The sequence below is a fragment of the Lactuca virosa genome, chromosome 4 (genome assembly GCF_052849685.1).
Source record: "Lactuca virosa cultivar CGN04683 chromosome 4, Lactuca_virosa_CGN04683_v6, whole genome shotgun sequence".
NCBI lineage: Eukaryota > Viridiplantae > Streptophyta > Magnoliopsida > Asterales > Asteraceae > Lactuca > Lactuca virosa.
This window is the reverse complement of record NC_136429.1, coordinates 282,863,257-282,890,112: the sequence shown is the minus strand read 5'-3', so window position 1 is coordinate 282,890,112 and position 26,856 is coordinate 282,863,257. Positions and strand designations below refer to the sequence as shown.

The following is a 26,856-nucleotide window of genomic DNA, read 5'->3' as shown; positions in this document are numbered from 1 at the left end:
GTTTAACGAACACTACGACTTTTGTTTAGATCACTAAGGCTAAAAAGTAGTTTATCAAAAACTCACTTTTTACGTCATTCGGCACCGTGCCGGTTTTGTCGCGAAACTTCGACAGGTCATAACTTCTTCGTTATAACTCGGATTTCGGTATTCTTTATATATCCGTAATCCTTGTCACGACCACTACAACTTTGTTAATAGATATCGGCTTTATCTAATATTTATTTTCGACGCTCATTTTTATTCTTAATTAATTAAATCCTAGTAATTAAGCATAAAACACATAATTCATATAATATTCACATAATTCATTTTCATTTCTTCAAAATGAGTTAGAGAGGTTAACCTATACTATCACATCAATATTAATGCCTAGCCTAGAAACACGGGCGTTACACATAATTTTGTCATTGTAGTTGTTGATTTGTAGCTATTTATCTTAGCAACATCATTAAAGTTTAGGGTTCCTACTCTTATATCGACAATTGAAAAAGTAAATCACTGAATTTATGTGAAAGAGTTAAAAATATCCTTAACTCTAAAGCTAAATGTCTCCATATTTTTCAACCATGTTATATGTTTGGGCTGAAAAAAGTAAAACTAAAGATTTATGATACGTAACTCTTAATACAAAGTGGTGTTTTTTTTCGATTTAATGGACGAACTTGCAAGTAATGAAGGGTTTGTTTTCACTGTTATGATCTCATATTTTTTCAGTATAGCATCATGAATAAATGACTTTATGAGTTGATATAAGATTCAACTTTAGAATTTTGGATACTATCGCCAATATCACATTAGATTGGTCTTTGTCTTTTTGTATTTAACATGTGCGCTCTATTTTGTTAGTGTGTGTACGTATCACAGGTGACATACGTGTATGTGTGTGTATGGCAGCTGGATGCGGCATATTAGAAAGAAATGAAAGTAAGTTGAGGAAATTAAGTTCATTATTTTTTTTACTATATCATATGAATTTCATTTATTCCCGTTACAACATTAGACCTTAAAAAATAAATATGATGTAGTGGGAAGAAATACAAGAGGTTGCTATGTCAAAACGTAATGTTTGTATCTAATTTTAGCTTCAATGTGTTATTACTTATTATTTTTGCAGGAGGACTTGTGGAATTAGGTTTTCTATTGGGAACAGATGTATATTTATGTTAAATCTCATTAGCTTCTTTACGTTGGGATTGTGTTGGCTACTCATTGGATTTTACATTTTCTTGACAGTGGGTCCAACTTGATTTGCTTTCTGAATACAAGTGGAATTTCTCAAATCTCGAAGTGAGTTATATTGTTAATATGTTATTCGTGTTTCTCAAAGTTTTATTGCATTAATGAAATAAATGGTTAGAAATATAACTAAACAAGCTTTAAATCGGTTTTAGAATCATACAACTGGATGCATTTGAAGAGGGTGGGGTATTACATGGGAAAAAAGTCTTTCTCTCAAGTACAGCATGTAAGTATTGAATGAAAACTAAAAAATAAAAAAAACATTTTTAACACTAATTGTTTCATACATAAAGCCTGAGAACTTTGACTTAATATTGTAACTATTTCTTTTTTGTGTGTCAATCGAAAGTAACATTAATATCTACAGTGGTTGTTGTAAGTAGAACAATATCATTGTTCTTATAATGGTCACTGTTAACAACATTCTTGCCTTAAGGACTATTAAAGAAAACACCATCAAATCCTCAACTGTTACAACTCCAACTCGATGCTTGAAATATTGATTGTTTTCGTGGGTTTTAGTATGCCTTAGAATAATGATGCTTGGAATATTTGTAATCTTTTAGTGGGTTTAAGTAGCTTTTTCCTAGACTGATTAAAACAAGAGCTCCAATTATACACGTGTGATTTTTCTTCACTCTTTTTGCTGTTTTGATCCCTATTAGTTATAACTGTTGAAAATTTGGTGTATTTTTGTCTGCATCTCATTGATAAACCTTTTGTTTCAATCTAATTAAAGTAAATAATTTACATTTCAATCTAATCAAAGTAAATAATTTACATTGATTATAAACCTTTATGTATGATTTCTTCTTTCACACTCTTTTCATTTCTTCTTTTCCTTTGAAAACGATTATATGCTTGAGTTTTGAGTATCAAACAAGTCTCTTTTTCAACTTCAGATTTTAAATTGTTTTGGATTTTGTAGGAGAAACTTTTTGATGAATTTGTTACTGATCATATTTTTGGGTGGTGGGGTAAAGCAATAATGATCCGTAATCAGCCCCCTTTTGTGGGTGTTATCAATTGGATTCGAATTAATGGAGGTTAGACACCAAACAAGTTAAAATTTCTACGTTCTAGAGTTAGTGTTTGGTATGTTGGAATGTGCGTGGGAATGAAATGGTTGAAGTTCATTCTTGAAGGAATGTGATTCCTTCCATTCCTTAGCCATGAGTTGTTTTTTTTCCATTTTTTTTGGAAAGAGGACAAGCATATTACTTTAAAAAAAAAAATCATGGAATGGAATGAAAAATTGCAATATAACTCATTTTTATTTCAAAACTTGAGCTTCTCTTGTATGAATTGATATTTGCTTTTATTTTTCAGCTTACTTTTCGCCATATGTTGCCAAATTTCAACGAGTGCTGGTGGGACAACATTAATCTTGATATATTAATCTGCAATTGGTGTGGTAAGGAACCACAAAAACCATATAATCTTCTTTATCATCTCCATATTACTCAAAGTTCAACTTATACATATAAAACCTCAATTTTGATAATTAGAGCATGGGTTTCTTCTACATCACCGTAATAAACATGATACACCCTCTCACCTCCAAAAAAATTGCCTTTGGGTTCCTCCTAGAAATCCAATCATTGTCTATAGATTGGTCCTTTGGTGGCTCATTGCAATACCCATAATTCGAGAGTATAATTCTTACCTACAAGATCGGTAACAACCCCTCTTTCTTAAAACCATGTTTATATATATGCATAAAAAATAGTATTTAGGCTATATTTTAATTATATTGCTCTTTTTGGATTTTGTTGTAAGTTGTCATTTTTTATTAGCCGTGGATTTCTTATTTCAAAGTCTATCATTTTTAAATAAATCCAAAAAATTGATGTTAAAGTTTATTATTATTGGGCGCCAAACTGATATCCATTGAAGCATACATAATTGTACAACATATCTTATCATTCAAAATGCAAGGATTTGAAATTTCGGATGAACAATGTGCTTACTTAGATCAAAATTAGTGAGTGGAGCAGTAACATTGAAAGGACGATTGGCTCCTTGTGCTTTCATTGTTTGAAAATAGACATTGAATGCAAAAGAAGCATGATTCATTGATTGTATTTAGTAGAAAACATAGCAAGTGACTCCAGGTCCTCTTATTATATTCTTTTTTAAAGCTATTTTTTGTATTTCGTCCAAGGATTTGTTTTTTTGTTGTTTTTTGTTTGTTTTAGATTTGGAATTGGATTTTTTAATAGTTATGAAGATGGTGTGATTAAGAAGAGGAAGGTGATGTGATGAAGTTAAAGTCAAGGAAGGTGTGAGGTTATGATGGTTAAAATAAACATTTTAACTTTGTGTAAAATAGGTGAAAGTGTACGGTTTTTTATGTTTTTTTAATTATGTTTATGTGGAACTGGAGTAATTTTCATCACTTTTGTTTTCTTTTAAGTTTCAGTAATAACTGTTTTTATATATATGAAATTTATTTCAAAAAAGAGTTGCCCACTAGCAAACAGTGGTAAATATTTGGAGCTTTCATGTAAGTTAGTGTATATTTGAAATATTTGGAACCGTAATTTTTAATTTTTTAACTATAAAAATACCTACCATTTACTTTATGCTCATAGTTTATGTTTTAAAGCAAATTTTTTATATATAAAAAATTCAGTTTAACTCTCCCTCAATGGTCTTAAAATTGAGCTTTATGCATTATATATGGACAATCTCATAAAAATGCAATCTACTGCAGGTAAGAGCTTATTTTAGGGATTCTACTTTAAAAGTATATTTTATATGCCTATGAGATAATACAATGCAAGAAAGTACTAATGCAAGTTTTTATTTTTCAAATAATAAAATACATTACTGTGCTTTAAGAGACAAATGAATGGAAGTACTGATGCAAGTATTTATTATTTGTGCTATTGAAGCTTATTATAGTGATCTCTAATCTCTAATATATATATTAAAACATAAACCTTATGACATCATCTTAAACAATCAGGGCTCTTGATTGTGTTTCCTTTATAGGTTTTACACCCTTTGATCAAATTGCTGACATCACCCTTGTCACATGTCTCTTTTGCAAAAATAACACTCTTTGAAATCCCAAAATAAATCTCTAAATTTGAAAAGATTTAGGGTTCTGGGTAAAAAGTGTCATAATTCTGAAACAACAGGGACCAAAAATGTAAATATGTTGCTTCTTCCCCAATTCCATGAACATAGTACGATATCAAACAACAACCTTTCGACTCGAAAATCTTCCAACTTTCGACTCGAAATCTATGGCTTCCCATACGAATCTTATACTTCTAATCGAAAGCTGAACTTCCCATATGATTCGTCCTTAAATGACTCCGCATACGAAAATCAATTTTCGTTTTCAGCCTTCGTCCATGGAACCACAATGCGAACCAGCTTCATATGCGAAAATCAACTTTCGTATTAAACTTTAAGCCTCTTCCCATATGAAAATTGGTTTTCGACCACTTTCTCTCGGTCCTTAGACTTACGCTTTTCTTCTTCACGCTTTGGATCCAAATGCAAATGCAGTAGCAGTCACAACATCAACCATTCAACTCGAAACTTAACTTTTGTTATTAGCCTTTCCTTCCTAATTGTAACACCCCGTTTATTAAATAATTAAATAGATAAAATTTATGAGTGAATAGTAGCCCTAAAATAAATAATTATATATCAAAGGTTGGTCTCGGAGAGCTAACTGTCGCAATTTTAGAAGTCGGGGGTTAAAAGTGTAAGTTCCGGATTAGTTTTGTATATATTTATGAAGGAAGGGGCTATATGGTAACTTTTGGGACTTCATTGAAGAGATTTTGGAGGCTAAGGGACTAATTTGTGAATTATTGAGACTTTATTGAGAACAATTTGTAGAGGAGGGGCAGAATGGTAATTATTGGAGCTGATTTGAAAAGATCCCAAGGGGGAGGGATCGAACTTGTAAAAATGGGCAAAGGTTTGATTGGAGCGGGATTTAAACCCGATGACTTCTTCTTCCTGTTACATTACCATAACCCTAACTCTAATCGTTGAAGCAGCCGCCACCCTCTTTATGCCTCCCTTCGCCTATGCCACCGTATCCTCACCTGTGAAGCCGGAAGGCCACCGCAGCCAGTCGCCGGAGCGACTGCCAACAGCCCGTGCTGCCGATGATGCTGTGACCGAAGGAGCCGACGGAAATCGAAGATAGAAGCGGAGGTCGTTTTCACGTGGGCTGGGAACAATCAGGAAGCTCTCGGTGTGCCAACCGCACCTCATTTCTTCGTTCTCCCCTACTGGTTCGACGTCAGGATCACTGGTGTTGCTGGCAACGGCTTTTGGTCGCCACCTCAACTCGTTCCAGCACCACCTGCTGCCTAGTTGATGGATTGGAGCAGTGGCCTTGCGTCGAGTATGGATATAGGTTGCTGATTGATCATGGGTTGTTGTATACGAGTGTTGCTGCAGGAAATCAAGGAAGACAACCACCATGGCCGCCAACCATGGTGGCCGCCGCTACTGTCGCCTTCCCATGGTGTTGTCGCCGCCAAAACGCCACCAGGTGGGTGGCTGTGTTGCTGTTCCGAGAGAGTGCGTGTGTGTTGATTGTTTGATGTAAGCTTGGGTTTGTGTAGCTGGAAGATCAAGGATAGCCACCACCACCACCGTGAGGTGGTGGCTGTTGGATTAGTGTCTAAGCCCGTAACTATATTTGGTAAGTATTTGACCTGGTTGTGCATGGTCCTTCTGGGTTGCCTTCACCAGAGCAACCTGACAGGGTGATTTATGAAGAGAGATGTTATTATGGTTTATTAATATATTATATGAATAATATATTAAAGGAGAAATCATATAGTTTAATTAATATTAGACAAGAATTAACTAAGAAATAATTATGTGGCTAAAAGATATTAATTAATAACGGGGACTTAAACTGTCAAATGTGTGATTGTTGGATATTGGGCTGAGAAGCCGTATGGACTAGGCATGGACGAAATTAGGGACGTGTCCATCCTAATTTCGGCCATAAGGGCCCTATTCCAGAAGCTTCCTTGGATTGCTTAAGGCCTAAGCTGTCCATTAGGGTTTTGACTGAAACCCTAGCAGCACAAGTATATATAGAACTCCTAGGGCATCATATTTCGGCCACTTGAAACCCTAGAGAGTTCCATAGCCGAAATTGTGCCTCTCCCCTCTCTCCAATAGCATCCTCTTGCTTGTGTGGTGTTTGTAATCCATTAGATGAGTGACATTTGTGACTCTAAGCTCTAAGACAAGAAGATTCAAGCCATTGTTGAAGAGGTAATCATCTAGATCTGTTTCCATATGATGATTTCGAAATATGTATGCTAGATCTAGGGTTCTTAAGTCTTGGATGAATTGCATGTACAATAGAGAAACCTAGATCCAAGCTTTAGGGTTTGCATGAGCACATAGGATGTTGTTTTGGATCAAACCCATCAGTGGTATCAGAGCCTTGATTGGTTTCTATTGTATTTGATGCCTAGTATTTCATTCATGCCTTGAAAATTCGTTTTTTTGGCCCTCTGACTGAAGAACTCGTTGAGTCCCAATGAGGAACTCGACGAGTTGGATGAACTCAACGAGTCCACATTGGGAACTCGACGAGTTTAGCTGTCAGACAGAGGATATCTCGGGATTTCTTGCTGTTTTGCTGAAGGATAATTACCATAACTGTTTTTAACTTATAAAATCCGATTTTTATTGTTATTATATGATTATCCTTACCAAAACAAAAGATAATTATAAATTAATTGAATAATAAATTCATTATGTGATAAAATTTTATTATTTGAATTATTTGATTAATTATCTTGTGATTAAAATAGAATAGATCAAATTTAGACAATAATTAAATTAAATGTTTAATTTAAATTATTTGCTATTTGATCCTATGTGTTTTGAAAAGTTCAAAACTTGCCCTCAAGTTTTGAAATTTAAATTTTATTAAAAGTTTAATTTGAATTATTTAAATTTCAAACCCTAGAATTTTACAAGTTTAAAATTCAACCCTATACTTTATTTATTATAAGATATATATATATATATATATATATATATATATATATATATATATATATATATATATATATATATGTGTGTGTGTGTGTGTGTAACTTAAATGCTAGTCTTACCTTTAGTAGGCCTCATTCACGAAGCCGATCTATAAGGGGGTATAAGGTTATGACCTATAAAATGGTCGTTTAATGAGTGTCCACTCTCACCCACCGCTTCCTTGATTGGTGGAGGGTCGTTAGCCGAACGGGTAGGATAAGGCAAACCTTTCCTCATTAAAAGTATAATGAATTTATATAGAAACTAAATATTTTTTTTTTGAAATTCTCAATCTTAGTTACTTTACGCAAAAGTGAATTGATGCAATTCCATGAAATTACACTTTGTACCCTTGCTAAGATGTTAGTGGAGCGTGTGTGGTTAACCGGCACACTAATTGGGCTCTAAGAAAAGGTGGCAAAGGGTGACTCGATGTTTGTCATAGGTCGATGGAGCGTGTGTGGTTAACCGACACGTCGAATAGGTGACTGTAACATTGGGGGCACCATGTATATTTGCATGGTTATTCACACCCGCTTTGTGATCCTCGGCATCCCAGTCACAAACTTGAGGGGCATATCGAGATTTAAACATGTCATTGAAAAGTTCAATGAATCTCAAAAGATATAGGAGTTTTCAATACATTTAAAACTTATTTTTAATTTGTTTTTCATGGTGGAAATTAGTGAATCGTCATTCACTTACCTTCAAATTATTTGCTTGTTAGATTACGACATCCCTCTTCTAATTTGTAAATAATGTTGTTGGATCCTAGCCCTAATTTCTCATTTGGGTGTTTAATTGGGGATTCTTATCTAATCAAACTTTGTCTCTTTTCTATTTCAGATGTCAAACATAAACAACGTTTCCTGCTCAAATTCCTCTGGCTCGTTCTCACTCATGAACTTGTGTGGGAGAGTGATCTTTGACGGGTCCAATTTCAATGATTGGATCCGCAACATCCGAATGGTCACTCGTTACGAGGACAAATAGTATGTCCTCGATGAGAAGCTGAAGGAAATCAACATCAACACTGCCTCTGCTAAAGAAATCGCTGCCTTTGAGGCCCATGAGCGTGATGCCAAGAAAGTCCATTGCATCATGCTGGCGACTATGACTGCAGAACTCCAGAAGTCCTATGAGGACATGTACCCCTATGAGATGCATCAAGATCTGCTGGACCGGTACCACCAAAGTGCTAGGCAAGAAAGGTACGAGATCATCACTTCGATGATCACTGCCAAAATGGGTAATGGAGAGTCCCTTACTGCTCATCTGCAAAAGATGCAGAGATATGTTGATCGCCTGCTAAAGTTAAATGTTAACTTTGATGAAGAGCTGGCAATTGACATCATCCTTCACTCCTTGCCTCCTGCTACAACCAGTTCCGCATGACCTACCACATGAACAAGGAGGAGGTCTCTTTGAGCAAGCTTCAGGGCTTACTAAGGACCGCTGAGAGCAACCTCAAAGATAAATCTGTTGCATCAACTCCAACTCCTGCTGCTGCCCTAGTCTTGGCAATTGGGAAAGGAAAGGGTAACAAGAGAAAGGCTCCCTCAAAGGGCCACCATAAGGGAAAGTCCCATGATGGCACCTCTTCTAGTGGAGCCAAGGCTGGTTCTGCTAAACCCAACTCCAACCCAAGGAGGCAGAGTGCCACCACTGCCACGAAATAGGGCATTGGAAACGAAGCTGCCCGAAATATCTGCAAGATATCAAGGATGGAAAGATCAAGCCGTCCTACGCAGGTATTTACACTATTAAATCTGATGATTCATCACATGCTATTTCTTGGGTACTTGATACATGATGTGATTTTCACATTTGTTCTGATTTGCAGGGCCTAAGAAGAAATAAGGATGTGGAGCATGGGAAGATAAACTTGATCATGGGGAGCAGAAGATCGTCGCCTGTCACCAAGATTGGAGTTTATTCTTTAGTGCTTAGTAATGGATTAGGATTAGATTTAAATAATTGTTGCTGTTCGACAGATATGGCAAGAAACATCATTTATTTTCATGGTTTGTATAGACAAGGTTTTAGATATTCATTTGATAATGAAAAGGGTTCTATTAATGCTTATCTTAATGGTGTTTTCTATTTTGAAGCATTGCCTTGTAATGGAATATATGAAACTGTGATGGTTGTAGACAATTTAGGAAATGATGTGTTGTGTATTGATTCTTCCAATGATTTGGATAATGCATGCTTGTGGCATTGTCGTCTTGGACATGTCAACAAGAAACTCATAGCTCAACTCCAAAAGGATGGAGTGTTAGAGCATTCGATCTTATGGACGATGACGCGTGCGAATCTTGTTTACTTGGAAAGATGACCACGTCACCCTTCACTGGCACTTGTGCGAGGGGTGAGGGTTTATTGGATCTCATACATACCGATGTATGTGGGCCCTTTAGATCCACCACAAGGGATGCGTGCCGCTTCTACGTGACTTTTACCGTTGATTATAGCAGATATGGCTATATCTACTTAACCAGGCATAATTCAGAAACCTTTGAAAAGTTAAAAGAATTCAAGCAAGAAGTGGAGAATCAGTTGGCCAGGAAAATCAATATGCTTCGATCCGATTGAGGTGGAGAGTACCTAAGTCTTGAATTCCACGACTACCTCAAGGAATGAAGAATCGTTTCGCAATTGACACCTCCCAGGACACCGCAGTTGAATGGTGTGGCTGAGAGGCGTAATCGAACCCTGCTGGACATGGTTCGTTCCATGATGAGTCGTGCTTCGCTACCTATCTCATTCTGGGGGTATGCCTTAGAGACTGCCGCCCATATCCTTAACTTAGTCCTTACCAAGAAGGTTGCCAAAACACCTCGTTGGCACATATCAAGGTTTGGGGTTGGGAGGCTTTCGTAAGACGAGAGACTCACGACAATCTCGAACCTCGTAGTGAGCGGTGTATTTTCATCGACTACCCACAGAAGTCCTTTGGATACCTCTTCTATAGACTGAGTGACAATGTTGTCTTCGTTGCGAGGAAAGGGGTTTTCCGAGAACGAGAACTCATAAGCCAAGGGAACAGTGGGAGACAAATCGATCTTGAAGAGATTCAAGAGTCAAACGATGAAGGAACCTCTAACACTGGCGCTCAACCCGAGGAGGAAACTCCGGTTGAACCGATTGACGAGTCCTTACCTCTTAGACGTTCCAAAAGAGTTAGGGTTCAACCCCAACTTTATGGTTTTCATATTACTATAGAAGGCGATACGTTCATTAGTGATAGTACACTAGTGAATTTGGACAAACCTAACAGCTACAAGGAAGCCATGGCAGGCCTGGAGTTTGCGAAATGGAAAGAGGCTATGGACAACGAGATTCAGTCCATGTATGACAACCAAGTTTGGAATTTGGTTGACAATGTGCCAGGTCGTAAGACGGTCGGGTGCAAATGGATCTTCAAGAAGAAGACTGACATGGATGGGAATGTACACACCTATAAGGCGCGATTGGTTGCGAAGGGTTTCACTCAAACTCCCGGAGTTGACTATGATGAGACCTTCTCACCAGTTGCGAAAATAAAGTCTATTAGGGTGATGCTAGCCATTGCTGCATTTTATGACAATGAAATATGGCAGATAGACGTCAAAACCGCTTTCCTTAATGGGAAGTTGGCTGAGGATGTTTGCATGAATAAGCCAGAGGGTTTTGTCGATGCGAAGCACCCCAATTGAGTGTGCAAGCTTGAAAAATCCATTTATGGATTGAAGCAAGCATCTCGCAGATGGAATCTTTTTTTCGATGAGAAAGTCAAAGAGTTTGGTTTTCTGCGAAGCGAGGATGAATCATGTGTATATGTCAAAGCCAGTGGGAGTATAGTGATCTTCCTCGTATTGTATGTCGATGACATACTACTCATAGGAAACGACATCCCAACCCTGCAGGAAGTCAAGTCCTGGCTTGGGAAGTGCTTCGCTATGAAGGATCTCGGAGAGGCTGCCTATATTTTGGGAATAAGGATAGTGAGATACAGAAATAAGAGACTAATAGGACTTAGTCAGAACACTTACTTGGACAAGGTGCTAAAACGTTTTAGTATGGAGAATTCGAAGAAAGGGGAGTTACCAATCCAAAGTAATTCCAAATTGAGTAAGACTCAAAACCCGAGTACCAAAGTCGAGATAACAGAGATGAGCCGAGTACCTTACGCTTCCGCAGTTGGCTCTATCATGTATGCTATGACTTGTACTCGTCCTGATGTGGCCTTCGCTTTGAGCATGGTCAGCAGATATCAAGGGAATCCTGGCAAAGCACATTGGATCGCAGTCAAGAATATTCTTAAGTACCTTCGGAGGACCAAGGAATGGTTTCTAGTCCTCGGTGGGAGTGATGACTTAAGGGTGCGAGGGTATAGTGACGCCAGTTTTCAGGCCGAAAGGGACAACTACCGTTCGCAGTCGGGCTGGGTCTTTACCCTGAATGGAGGAGCAGTGACTTGGAAAAGTTCCAAGAAGGAGACCGTAGCTGATTCAACGTGCGAATCAGAGTACATTGCGGCGAGCGAAGCGTCAAAGGAGTCGATATGGTTAAAGAACTTGATTGGAGACCTTGGAGTTGTGCCAGCCATAAAGGAGCCCATGGAAATTTTCTGTGATAATGAAGGAGCGGTTGCCTTGACCAAGGAACCGAGGGATCATGGCAGATCTCGGCATATCGACAGGAAATACCATTTCATTAGATATCGGGTAGAAGAAGGACTCCTCGTAGTGAAGAGGGTATCGTCAGAAGATAACCCAGCAGATCCCCTTACGAAGGGACTGAGTAGGGTTAAGCACTTGCAGCACGCTAGGAGCATCGGACTGAAGGACGATATTAGTTTAGATTAGATAGCCTCGAAACGTGTAATAGATAAATGTAATTGACATTTGATGATTAAATAAAAGAGTATTATTTATAAGTAATGTTACTATCTTATGTTGATTATTTACCTATTGTTTCGTTTGCATGTTTTGACTTCCTGAATAATAAGATTATTCGAAAGTTCCACAGTCACTCATACTTTGGGAGTAGGTATGAAAGAATATTGTCATGAATTGGTTTGTAGATTGTCTAAAGTGTATTAGACATAGCAAAGGTTTGCTGCGACGTTCATGAGTGCTTATGAACTGGATTTGAGCATTGGATTAGACCCGCGCTTGCTGGAATCACTTCATGGAATTTGTCTCGAGTGATCGCAAGATGATAATATTATATGGTCTTAAAACGTAGATATATGGTTTATTATTTGCAAGTTGGTTGTGCGTTGATAATGCGTAAACACATCAGTAACTTGATGCTATAAAACGTATTGTTGTGCATAAATTGATGAGTGGGTGCTAAATGCATATAAGTCAAAGTTTATATGTTCCTTTTATCCTAAGAGGGTAAAAGCGAAATCTGGTCCCCTCGATGATTTGGTTTGACTTATGTGTCGGGCTCGGTCAGGACTGAATTGATGTGTTCAATTAAGTTCTATGTCAGACGAATCAGAAATCGAGAAAAAAACTGTTGGACAATAAGTATGACTATGTTCCATGTAATTGTCCACACGATATCTAGAACGGAGGACTATACGGTCCCTTATCTAAAGGACAGGTTACTGATAAGATCAGAGTTCGACAACGTCTTTGAGAGCTATGATTGCTAATCAGATTGTACCTACACTATAGTTACTAGAATTATCCAAGTGGGAGACTGTTGGATTAGTTTCTAAGCCCGTAACTATATTTGGTAAGTATTTAACCCGGTTGTGCATGGTCATTTTGGGTTGCCTTCACCAGAGCAACTTGACATGGTGATTTATGAAGAGAGAGGTTATTATGGTTTATTAATATATTATATGAATAATATACTAAAGGAGAAATCATATAGTTTAATTAATATTAGACAAGAATTAATTATGTGGCTAAAAGATATTAATTAAATAACGGGGACTTAAACTGTCAAATGCGTGATAGTTGGATATTGGGCTGAGAAGCCTTATGGACTAGGCATGGACGAAATTAGGGATGTGTCCATCCTAATTTCGGCCATAAGGTCCCTATTCCAGAAGCTTCCTTGGATTGCTTAAGGCCTAAGCTGTCCATTAGGGTTTTGACTGTAACCCTAGCAGCACAAGTATATATAGAACCCCTAGGGCATCATATTTCGGCCACTTGAAACCCTAGAGAGTTCCATAGCCGAAATTGTGCCTCTCCCCTCTCGCCAATATCATCCTCTTGCTTGTGTGGTGTTTGTAAGCCATTAGAGGAGTGACATTTGTGACTCTAAGCTCTAAGACAAGAAGATTCAAGCCATTGTTGAAGAGGTAATCATCTAGATCTGTTTCCATATGATGATTTCGAAATATGTATGCTAGATCTAGGGTTCTTAAGTCTTGGATGAATTGCATGTACAATAGAGAAACCTAGATCCAAGCTTTAGGGTTTGCATGAGCACATAGGATGTTGTTTTGGCTCAAACCCATCAGTGGCTGCCACCATGCACCACCGTGAGTGTGTGTGTGTTAGTGGTTGTGTGTGTACTTAGCATTAGTGTGTGTGTTTATTTTCGAGATTGGCATTGTGCATTGTAACAAAAAGATGGAATAATAGAAAGAAACCCTATCCACCACCGTGAGGTGGTGGCTGCCGCCTCCTGCCGCCGTGTCGGGTGGCGGTGTGATTTGCCTTGTCGTGTTTGATTCAGTTGGAATGCTTGAAACCCTAATGGGCCCAATGAAGCCCTAATGGGCCTAGTGAAACCCTAATGAGCCTAATGAACCCTAATTGATCAAAGGACCTAGCTATTGGGCCTATTGGGCTAAGATGGGTTGGAAACCCTAATTAGGGTTTGGAAAACCCTAATGCCATGAAACCCTAATTTGGGATTTATCGGGACCACATCGGAATTATTTAATGAACTTAAATTATTAATTAATAATCATTGCAAATTAACCTAAGGCCATGTGGGACTTAATGGAATAAGTCCTTAATGGGTTAAGTAGGGACACTTAACCCTAATCATCATTTTATGTGAAATCCTAATTTCACTTGGGCCTTAAGTTGGGCCTTTCTATTGGGCTTTGATGATTGGGATAATAATGGGCCATCCAAGAACAAGCAATTGGGCTAGAATAATTTAATGGGCCTAGGGTAAGGCCCATGTAAGGGGTTTGGGCCCAATTTGGAAAATTGGGCCATAGATGGGCCATAGTTTGGACCTGTATGATTATGATACATTGGGCCATTAGAATGTTGAATGTTGGACTGGACTAAATGGTTGGGCCTTATGGTAAGACCTTGTAAAGGTTTGGGCCCAATTTGGAAAATTAGGCTATATGTTGGGCTTTGATTCCTAGTTTGACTTTTGGGCCTTTGGATTGGGCCTTAGGCTTGAATCAAGCCAAGATGGGGTAATGTAGCCTGTTACTCCAAGAACTTGTGGTTATGTGGTGGGGCCCAATTATTAATTGGGTGATGTTTTGATATTGACAGTTCAGGAATCTGTCATCCAGCAACGAGGATTGTGTCTACGGGACTTCAACAGTGTGAGGTGAGTTACCTTCCAGTAGAAGTGGGTCTAAGGCCACAATGTCGGCCCACTAGTAGGAGTTGTTTGTCAGATGATTGTCTTTGTGATAATTATCTGGTATGCCATTATCTGTTATGTTTATGTGCTAGAATGCTCTGTGATACAAGTTAGTAGTAGTAGGGGTGAAATAGTCCCCGAATACTGGTTGAAAGATACCGAAGGGGTCGTCAGGACCCATGCATGCCTAGCAGTACGTTATGTTATGTTATTATGTGGTAGTGGTAGGGGTGAAATAGTCCCCGGTTACCGGTTGAAATATATACCGAAGGGGTGGTTAGGTCCTGGTTACCGGTTGAAAGATACCGAAGGGCAGGTTAGCTCCCGGTAACCGGTTGAAAGATATCGAAGGGGAGGTCAGCTCTCAGTTACCGGTTGAAAGATACCGAAGGGGTAGTTCGGGCACCCAGATATGCCTGAAAATATATTTATGTATGTTATGCTATGTTATTATGTGGTAGTGATAGGGGAACAGTCCCCGGATACCGGTTGAAAGATACCGAAGGGGTAGGCCAGCACTCGGATATGTTTGGCAGTATATGTGTTGTATGGTATGTGGTATGATGGGGGAACTCACTAAGCTTCGTGCTTACGGTTTTCAGTTTTGGTTTCAGGTACTTCGTTTTCAAAGGAAAGGAGCCAGCTCGATCGCAGCGCATCACACTATGTTTTCCGCACATGAGATCTTTGGGATTACACTCTGATATTATTTGATGATAACATGTTTGACTATTGACACTTTGGTTTTGACATTAGATGTTATTATGGATGTTTTCTTATACTGTTGGTTTTATAATAACTTAATTAAAACGAAATTTTTGGCCTTGAATTTTGGGATGTTACAAATTGGTATTAGAGCCTTGGTTTGAGGGATTCGGGCACACTCCCGGGTGTGTCTGAACTCAAACTAAGGACTTGGTATGAAAATTTTCAAAAAGGAAAATCATTTTCTAAAAAGAATTTTGAAAAGACTTTGAAAATAGAGAAACGAACTTTGAAAAGAACAAGGTGTGTGATGCGTGCAATCAGCCGAGCTCAAGTAAGTTTTCCCCAAGATACCTATACATGTTATGATATGATATGATTATGAGAACTACATGCTAGATTAGGTTTGAGGATCTAGGAGGATGCCTTATATGCCTATTGTATGTGCTTGTAGACTTGCATGCTGGTGCTGATCAGTCAGTGATAGGATAGCCTGTTTAGGTTATGCCTGATTGTATGAGCCTTTGAATTTCATGTACAGTTTCCTGATTAGAGGATAGAATGGTTTGATTGGAGTATGATGGTTAGATTTTCCATTGTCTGAATGTTGTTTGCTTTGTGCTTTGTGGGACTCTTAGTGATGTGAGTTAGCTACTAAGTGAATATGCTAAGTTACATGGGACACAAGCCGGATAATCTCAGAGTGATGGACCTGACCCTATTGCGCAACTCTTGTTTTAGTCCAACCGTTCTAGGGATGGGTCTTTTACTCTAAGGATTATCTAATCTCTGTTGCATGTGGCTATATTCATGAGGTAGCTAGTTGACATTACTGGGAATCTTTCAGCAGCTGAGGACCGGGTGGGTTCGGGAACCTAGGAAAGCCTAGGATATGTTTCAGTGGGCTAGTAGTGAGGTTCTGTGAGACTTGGACGTATTAGTTTGAGAAAGTGACTTGGAGGATTCGGGAGGATTGTTGAGGAAAGTATGGATAGGTGTGGAATGTAGTATTGGGCCCGTACTACTGAAAGCACAGGATCCATACTAGAATCAGTGAGAGTCTTGGAGAATCTGAGAAGATTTGGGGAGGAGTTTGTGACCCAGTTTGGGGACAGAGGATGTTCCAGTTGTGCAGCTTAGCCATTGGCAAGTGAGCTGGTGAGCGTGACAGGGTGTCAGACCCTGAAGAATATGATTTCCAAGAGTTGCATATGCGAGATCGATTTGGAGCACCCTGGGAAGATAGGGTCGTGCTAGGTGTATATATTAGAGGGTTCCGAGAAGAGACCCATGAATGCTGATCATCGGGTGAAAGGCCAGCAGGGCCGGAGTCAGTGCAACACGTACGGGAAAGTGCATAATGGAGTTTGTCGCTCCAAGGGTTTAGGCTCCTACGGGGTAGCGGGGTTGGTCATGTCAGCGAAAGGTGATCAGGATTCCTCCAGGTGTTGCGGGTATGTCGTCTTCTACTACCCCTAGATGGATGTTGGGAATACATATCCCCTTGGAATTGTATGTGAGTTCGGATAAGCTAGATCTTGGGTCGACTTTCTGCTATTTGTTGGGTTATCAAGGATTGCTATATGCCATTCTGCATGCCGAAAGGTCCTTGATGAACCTACAAAGGGATGTATTATGCGAAGTGGGTCCGCGTGTACCGTTGTCATTCCGGATCTTTGCAGGATCTATGCAGGAGTAGTGTTTAGAGGATATCAAGTCAGGGTTAGAGCGATAGTTCCCCAGGGAAGTCATATTTTAGTGGTTCTATCATTGTTCGGGTATGGTCGTCAACTGTCTATGGATGAACTTTGGAGTTCAAGGCACTACCGTTGCTAGGACAGGACTAGTAACATGAAGAGGGTAGTGTCAGTTGCGGGTGTCAGGTGCATAAGTGGTTGGTCATTGGATGTTCAAGAGAAATGTATTTTCACATGGGTTGTGTTCGGTTAGAGTTCAGTGCTTCTGCCAGATTGGGAGTGGGAACGAGGATTCGTCAACCAGAGTGAAGGTTGAGGCCTTCAGTTGAGAGCATGGGAGATGGATTGAGGTGTCAGACTGGACCAGATCTAAAGGGTACTCTTCAGGATTTCAGAGAATGAGCGATCTTGAGGTTTGACTGGTAATTGATTGTTAGCATTGGTAAGCTCAGATTGTTGACAGTGGACTATTAGGAAGTAAGAAGGATTGGGAATCCTTTAATTCTCGCATACCGTGAAGACTTAGTCGAATCTAAGTGGGGGAGAGACTTTTTGTAAAGTTCTCCAAATGTGAGTTCTGGTTGCGCATGGTGCAATCTCTCGGGAACCTTGTCAACCAGAAGGGTATTCTGTTCGATCCGGCCAAGATAGAGGTCGTGATGCAGTGGGAGATTCCGAGGTCTCCAACTGAGATTCGAAGTTTCCTGGGTCTAGCGGGTTATTACCGGAGATTTATACGGGACTTCTCCGAGTTTGCAGTTTCGTTGACCCGACTGACCAAGAAGTCGGTGGCCTTCGTTGGGGGCCTGAGCAGCAGACAACCTTCGAGACTCTCAGACAGCAGGTTTCGGGAACCAGGGTAGAGCTCCAGTTAGGACTCAAGTTCAGTTGTGTGTTAGGTCGAGTGCGTGTTCAACCCAGTATGGAAAGTGTTGTAAGACTATGGGGGTAGCCGTATGTGACATCCCCAATTTCACGGCCAGAAAAGACCGATTTGTTTATGCTTTGTTTTTAAAATCAGAGTAATCTTTTAAAGAAAACAGTTGCGGAATTTGTTCCCAAAACAACAATATGATAAGAATTTATCAAAGCATTCCTTTAAAGAAATGTATTTTCATTATATAACAAAAATCTCGGGATGTCATGTTCAATACAGACCAAAAGCATAAACAGAACAAAATAGACCTTACAACAGTTATTCATAACTACTGATCTATAATCCAAAATCTCTCGTCAAGTCCACCAACTTATACTCTTGTGCCATTACCTGTAATGCAAAGAAAACTGAGTGGGTCAGGCTTGGGAGCCTGGTGAGCATATAGGGTTTTCAACCCACAATAATATAATTATTACATTTAATCATCAAATAATCAACCCAATTACCCATCCCCATTATCTTCTTTATTTCTTAAGGTTTTACCCTAAGAACCAACTATCCTTCATTCATTCATTCCTAAGGATTTACCTAAGGAATTGGCACGAAGTCCATTGCTGCCAAAGTTTATCTATCAGGTACTAAATCCATAGCTATCAGGCGCTAACTCCATAGTCACCAAGGTTCACTTAACAAGCGCTAACTCCATAGTCGCCAAGGTTTACTCAACAAGCGCTAACTCCATAGTCGCCAAGGTTTACTCAACGTGCGCTAACTCCATAGTCGCCAAGGTTTATACAATAGGCGCTAACTCCATAGTCACCAACTATCCCATCTACCCATGTTCTACCCAACATTTTCGTAGATACAAATACTTACATAGTTTAAATCATTTAACACCTGTATAAAACATCAATTCTATGGCCATCTCAAATAGACAAACAATATATAAACACATAGCACGTATTTCATAGCAAATACTTCGTGTTTATGTGTTAGAAGAAAGTAACTACACACTCACACATATAAACAACAATACACTTAATACATTCAAACAATACTTGTATTATTATCGTGTTTATGAAAGGGACTATACACTCACTTGATCAGAAGATGATCGGACAACACTACGACTTGTAGAAGTAGTATTCTTCGGTAGATCTGGAAGATCTTCACAAAAACCGGGATTCTCGCGGTCAGAGCTTCGGCTCGGAAACTCTTTTCTTCTCGGGATCTTCGGGCTTCGGGACTTGCTTCGGGTCTCGGGATGAAACCGGGGCTTCGGGGGGTTAAAATAGAGCTTAGAGAGAGTATCGGGAGTGGGAGAGATGAGAAGGAGCAACCAAAATCGGCTGACCCTCGATTTCTATTTATAGGGTGAATTTTCTGGGTTCACCTCGTGAGTTTCTAATATTCACCTCGTGAACTGGCTCACCTCGTGAGTTTCTAATATTCACCTCGTGAGCTCGATACGTCATTGCGTTCGTCACGGCCACTTGCCCTGGAAGACATCCATCATCTGTTCACCTTGTGAGTCACTAATGCTCACCTCGTGAACTGGCTCACCTCGTGAGCCACATATGCTCACCTCGTGAGCTCTGACACAGCCTTGGGGTTCACGCCCCGAACTTCAGAAATTCATAAGTTTCGCATACGAGCTCCGTTTTTGACGTTCTTTATATCCACGCGTAGGTGAGATTATGCTCTACAACTCTCATTTAGACTCTGTTGGCTAATTTTGACTTTATTTTTATTATATTATTTTTAGTAGGCCGGGACAGGAAAACTCTGTTATAATTCATAACTTCTTCATCCAACGTCCGTTTTCGTCTGTCTTTTTACCGTTGCACTACCATTGACGAGATCTTCGATTCTCGTTTAGATTGTTTCGGCTAAAAACTGCTCGATCTCAAATCGAGTATTCGGGCTGCACACTGCTAAGTCGAAACTTCGGAAAATCATAACTTCCTCATACGAAGTCAGATTTGGGCGTTCTTTTCATGCACGCTCTCGGTTTAACGTATTCTACGACTTTCATTTAGATCGCTAAATCCAAATATCGCTCTATCGTAAATTCACTTTCTGTCGCGAAACTTCGACAAGTCATAACTTCTTCGTTATAACTCGGATTTCAACGTTCTTTATATGTACGGAATCCTTGTAACATATACTACAACTTAGTTAAGATTATTCATTCTAAATAATCTTCTATCAAAAAGTCATTTTTGATGCTTATCGTCTCTAAATTGACTAGCCATGATCTACGGGCGTTACACCGTAGCATTCACTAACAGTCAGATGGTATGGAAAGTGTTGTAAGACTACGGGGGTAGCCGTAGCATTCACTAGCAGTCAGATAGTATGGAAAGTGTTGTAAGACTACGGGGGTAGCCGTAGCATTCACTAACAGGCAGATAGTGCTAGGATGTTGTAAGTCTACGGGTGTAGCCGTAGCATTCATGAGGTCGACAGATAGTGATAGAGTCATGTAAGGCTGTGGGTGTAGCCGTAGCATTTACTAGGTTGGTAGATGGCATGAGCGCATTGTTAGAACGCGGAAGGAACAGTAGTACCCACCAGTTCGGGTGCAGCAGTGAGGATATGGAAATCCACAGATTGGATTTCGGAATCACCCAGATGGATTAGATCTGGTTGAGCCAGTGATAAGACTGTAGGAGCGCCACTACAGTTATGGGATCAGGGAAGCAATGGATTGTATAAGATTGCTTGTGATATAAGGCTACCATCGATTAGGTGGCAATCACTTTTAGCCTTGGATTTGATGATGACAGGATTCGACGTATGGACCGATCGGTTAGATCAGAAGGTTGTTAGAGCCACAGTGGCATGATAACTAGTGGCAAATAGTTCCAGAGAAGGATTTCGTTCAGTAGTCGTGTGAGGCGACTAAGTAAGGAGTCATTTGGCTCCGCAGTCGGGCCGGAACCCGATATTTCAGATGATCGGCGAACGAGTTGGGACCAGGCAGGTTTCGGAAGATTTCGAAAAGCAGCCATGAGGCAACATACTGCTTTAGGCAGTTCAGTGTTCGGGCAGTTCAACATTTGGGCAGTGTTAGCATTTGTGTTTAGGTTGAAAGTACGGACGGAATAGCTAGTTGATTGGGAAGTGGCGAGCCACTCACAGCGGGATCAGCTGAGCCTAGGCCAAGTATAAGTGATCTACATTGATAATTAGGTTTGTGAACCTATTTTGAAGTGGGAACCTCGAGTTATCAGAAGTTGAGCAGTCAGTTGAGGGATAGAAGGACTGGAATCAACGATAATGATTTAGTATGAGCGGTCTGTCAGGGGATCAGGCCATCTCAAGATTTCAGATTTCAGATTAAGTAAATGTGATCATGTTGCCAGGAATTCGTTTACTTTCGGGTTTTAGGGCTTTACGAAGATTGGTCACGGCTACCCTGGGAAGCCTAGGGTGTGCTCAGGATGGTTACCATGTTACTAGAGTGGTTGGGCGTGTAAGGAATGGTAAGGAATGATTTCGAGGACGAAATCTAATTTAAGTGGGGGAGAGTTGTAACACCCCGTTTATTAAATAATTAAATAGATAAAATTTATGAGCGAATAGTAGCCCTAAAATAAATAATTATATATCAAAGGTTGGTCTCAGAGAGCTAACTGTCGCAATTTTAGAAGTCGGGGGTTAAAAGTGTAAGTTCCAGATTAGTTTTGTATATATTTATGAAGGCAGGGGCTATATGGTAACTTCTGTGACTTCATTGAAGAGATTTTGGAGGCTAAGGGACTAATTTGTGAATTATTGGGACTTTATTGAGAACAATTTGTAGAGGAGGGGCAGAATGGTAATTATTGGAGCTGATTTGAAAAGATCCCAAGGGGGAGGGACCAAACTTGTAAAAATGGGCAAAGGTTTGATTGGAGCGGGATTTAAACCCGATGGCTTCTTCTTCCTGTTACATTACCATAACCCTAACTCTAATCGTTGAAGCAGCCGCCACCCTCCTTATGCCTCCCTGCGCCTATGCCACCGTATCCTCACCTGTGAAGCCGGAAGGCCACCGAAGCCAGCCGCCGGAGCGACTGCCAACAGCCCCTGCTGCCAATAACGCTCTGCGTAACCGGAGGAGCTGACCGAAATCGAAGATAGAAGCGGAGGTCGTTGTCGCGCGGGCCAGGAACGATCAGGAAGCTCTCGGTGTGCCAACCGCACCTCATTTCTTCGTTCTCCCCTACGGGTTCGACATCAGGATCACTGGTGTTGCCGGAAACGACTTTTGGTCGCCACTTGAACTCGTTCCAGCACCACCTGCTGCCTAGTTGATGGATTGGAGCAGTGGCCTTGCGTCGAGTATAGATATAGGTTGCTGATTGATTACGGGTTGTTGTATACGAGTGTTGCTGCCGGAAATCAAGGAAGACAACCACCATGGCCGCCAGCCATGGTGGCCGCCGCTACTACCGCCTTCCCATGGTGTTGCCGCCGCCAAAACGCCACCAGGTGGGTGGATGTGTTGCTGTTCCGAGCATAGAGAGTGCGTGTGTGTTGATTGTTTGATGTAGGCTTGGGCTTGTGTGGCTGGAAGATCAAGGACAGCCACCACCACCACCGTGAGGTGGTGGATGCCACCATGTACCACCGTGAGTGTGTGTCTTAGTGGTTGTGTGTGTGTACTTAGCATTAGTGTGTGTGTTTATTTTGGAGATTGGCATTGTGCATTGTAACAAAAAGATGGAATAATGGAAAGAAACCCTATCCACCACTGTGAGGTGGTGGCTGCCGCCTCCTACCGCCACCGGCCGCCGTGTCGGGTGGCGGTGTGCTTTGCCTTGTCGTGTTTGATTCGGTTGGAATGATTGAAACCCTAATGGGCCCAATGAAGCCCTAATGGGCCTAGTGAAACCCTAATGAGCCTAATGAACCCTAATTGATCAAAGGACCTAGCTATTGGGCCTATTGGGCTAAGATGGGTTGGAAACCGTAATTAGGGTTTGGAAAACCCTAATGCCATGAAACCCTAATTTGGGATTTATCGGGACCGCATCAGAATTATTTAATGAACTTAAATTATTAATTAATAATCATTGCAAATTAACCTAAGGCCATGTGGGACTTAATGGATTAAGTCCTTACTGGGTTAAGTAGGGACACTTAACCCTAATCATCATTTTATGTGAAACCCTAATTTCACTTGGGCCTTAAGTTGGGCCTTTCTATTGGGCTTTGATGATTGGGATAATAATGGGCCATCCAAGAACAAGCAATTGGGCTAGAATAATTTAATGGGCCTAGGGTAAGGCCCATGTAAGGGGTTTGGGCCCAATTTGGAAAATTGGGCCATAGATGGGCCATAGTTTGGACCTTTATGATTATGATACATTGGGCCATTAGAATGTTGAATGTTGGACTGGACTAAATGGTTGGGCCTTATGGTAAGACCTTGTAAAGGTTTGGGCCCAATTTGGAAAATTAGGCCATATGTTGGGCTTTGATTCCTAGTTTGACTTTTGGGCCTTTGGATTGGGCCTTGGGCTTGAATCAAGCCAAGATGGGGTAATGTAGCCTGTTACTCCAAGAACTTGTGGTTATGTGTTGGGACCCAATTATTAATTGGGTGATGTTTTGATAGTGACAGTTCGGGAATCTGTCATACAGCAGCCGGGATTGTGTCTACGGGACTTCAGCAGTGTGAGGTGAGTTACCTTCCAGTAGAAGTGGGTCTAAGGCCACAAGGTCGGCCCACTAGTAGGGGTTGTTTGTTAGATGATTGTCTTTGTGATAATTATCTAGTATGCCATTATCTGTTATGTTTGTGTGCTAGGATGCTCTGTGATACAAGTTAGTAGTAGTAGGGGTGAAATAGTCCCCGAATACCGGTTGAAAGATACCGAAAGGGTCGTCAGGACCCATGCATGCCTAGCAGTATGTTATGTTATGTTATTATGTGGTAGTGGTAGGGGTGAAATAGTCCCCGCTTACCGGTTGAAATATACCGAAGGGGAAGTTAGCTCCTGGTTACCGGTTGAAAGATACCGAAGGGGAGGTTAGCTCCCGGTTACCGGTTGAAAGATACCGAAGGTGAGGTCAACTCTCGGTTACGGGTTGAAAGATACCGAAGGGGTAGGTCGGGCACCCAGATATGCCTGACAATATATTTATGTATGTTATGCTATGTTATTATGTGGTAGTGATAGGGGGAACAGTCCCCGGATACCCGTTGAAAGATACCGAAGGGTAGGCCAGCACCCAGATATGTTTGGCAGTATATGTGTTGTATGGTATGTGGTATGATGGGGGAGCTCACTAAGCTTCGTGCTTACGATTTTCAGTTTTCGTTTCAGGTACTTCGTTTTCAAAGGAAAGGAGTCGGCTCGATCGCAGCGCATCACACTATGTTTTCCGCACATGAGATCTTTGGGATTACACTCTGATATTATTTCATGATAACATGTTTGACTATTGACACTTTGTTTTTGACATGAGATGTTATTATGGATGTTTTCTTATACTGTTGGTTTTATAATTACTTAATTAAAACAAAATTTTTGGCCTTGAATTTTGGGATGTTACACTAATCTTTCGACTCGAATTCTTCTCAATCCAACTTCTTTCGTATCACAACCAACTTTTGCATATGAAATCCCAAAATCAATTCGTTATCCAAGTCAACACCAAACATTCGTATCTAACCTTCACTGTCAAATTCTGTCCATCACGATCCTTCTATCATCATATCCAATATAAAAAATCCTAAAACTTCAAACTTCAACCTTCAATCATTCGCATCTAACCTCAAGACTTGTATGTTTTTTATGCGTTCCCCTGTGTTTAACACGAGTTATAATCTAGTATTTAATGATACGAGGGTTTAAATCTTTTCAATACAAATGATTTTAAAATATACATCGGATATGTCAAGAGACTAGGAAAATCCAAAAGCCTAAAAATAAAATTTGGTGCAACGTCCCAAAAATACTAGTAAAAATTTTCATTTTCAAACCATCAAAACCATACAATCATTTGTTCAAAGCCAACCAATGTTTAATGTGTTTTCAAATATCAGAGTTAATCAAAAATAGAAAATGCAGAAATAAACTCTAGGGGTTGCGGTGCGATCAAGTCAGACCCTTCCCTTGGAACCAGAAGTACCTAAAACATTTGAAACATAAACCGCAAGCACAAAGCTTAGTGACTTTCCTAAAATACCACATACCATACATATCATTAGGCTCAATCCTAGGGGTGTGTTTCAACCCATGTGAATGCTATAATCCAACCATAGTCTTACAGTCACTTCCAGACTACAACCCAACCGTAGCCTTTGTTCCATGATCCAACCATGGTCTTCCATGCAAGTCACAAAGATAAACAAGTGTTATGATCCAACCATAGTATTCCATAAAAGTTTTGTGATCCAACCACAGTCTTTCATACAAGTGTTGTGATCCAACCACATTCTTTCATGCATGTACTGTGATCCAACCACATTCTTTCATGCATGTACTGTGATCCAACCACAGTCTTGCAAGCAAGTGTTGCGATTCAACCATAGTCTTTCATGCAAGAGTCACATAGATAATCTAGCAACCTACATAGTATAGTGAGAAGACTCACTTAGCGGACGTAATCAATAGCTAACAGCTCATACAATGAAAGAACGATGGAAAACACCTCCTAATAAACCATACAAGGTGAACCCTTAGTCCACCTTTTGAAACTAGCCGATTGACCAAAAGTCAACCAAGTCAAAAAGTCAATGGTCAAATTTAACTCCAGATGGTCGTCACATCGTGGTTTCTAGGCATGAACAACCTAACGGATTTAGACCTTAATCTATTAAGCCTTTAACTTATACTCTCCAGAAGGCTTCTAGGGACATCAAAAGCTCATAAAAATCAAAACTTTATGGACTTGTTGCCCCATGCATGTCCTTTACCTAAGCTAGGTCAAAATGTGGAAATGTGACCTAAAACTCATACAAATTTCACAAACCACATCAAACTCTTAGATCCATAAGATATAATGCTCATGAGACTCATAAAGACCATAAAGTTGCTAACTTTATTCCATCTACTCAATCTAACCAAAACCATGGACCAAAATGAGCTAAAATAACCTAGATCTAAGGGAATAAAACACAAAGATGAAAGCGTGAGGACTTAAAAAAAGTCTAGAAGATGCACACGAGAATGGGAGAGGATTGCTTGCTGAAACAATTCACCAAAATTTCTTCTTCTTCCGTAAGAATCACCAAAAACTTGCAAATGAGCTCCAAAACTTCAAGAGGGCTAGGGTTTGGTCAAGGACTCTTTTGGAGGTGATGGAGGCTGAGGGTCGAGGAAACCCTAGCCATCACTTCCTTTAAATAGGGTCTTAAGCCCGAAGTTTAGGGTTTCCTAAAAAACAGTCGCTATGTCGTGGCCAATATACTTCCACGTAGTGGCGGCCAATTAAGATGCATGATTTAAGCAACCATGACACGTCGTGATGATACCTCCACCACGTCTTTGCTAACACAAAACTCATAGATTACTTTAATTTTCATACCTCAAAGATTCAGATGTTACAACTCTCCCCTACTTGAATTGGACTTCGTCCTCGAAGTCCGTTGCCACAAATATCTCGGGGTAATGCTCCCTAACTTCCTCCTCAGGTTACCAAGTCTACACGAAACCCTTCTAGTTCTTCCAGTGCACCTTCACCAAGCCCACTACTGTGACGCCTGGTTCCTGGTATGTAATT

At 40.2% G+C, this 26,856-nt stretch overlaps 1 long non-coding RNA gene across 1 annotated transcript; it reads left to right on the top strand.

Moving 5' to 3' along the window:
• Positions 1 to 1,197: 1,197 nt before the first annotated feature.
• Positions 1,198 to 2,954, top strand: LOC145168859 (uncharacterized). The gene is made up of 4 exons (XR_013742134.1): positions 1,198 to 1,290; positions 1,395 to 1,468; positions 2,171 to 2,288; positions 2,572 to 2,954. It is a non-coding gene; the product is annotated as an uncharacterized LOC145168859 (long non-coding RNA).
• Positions 2,955 to 26,856: the final 23,902 nt, after the last annotated feature.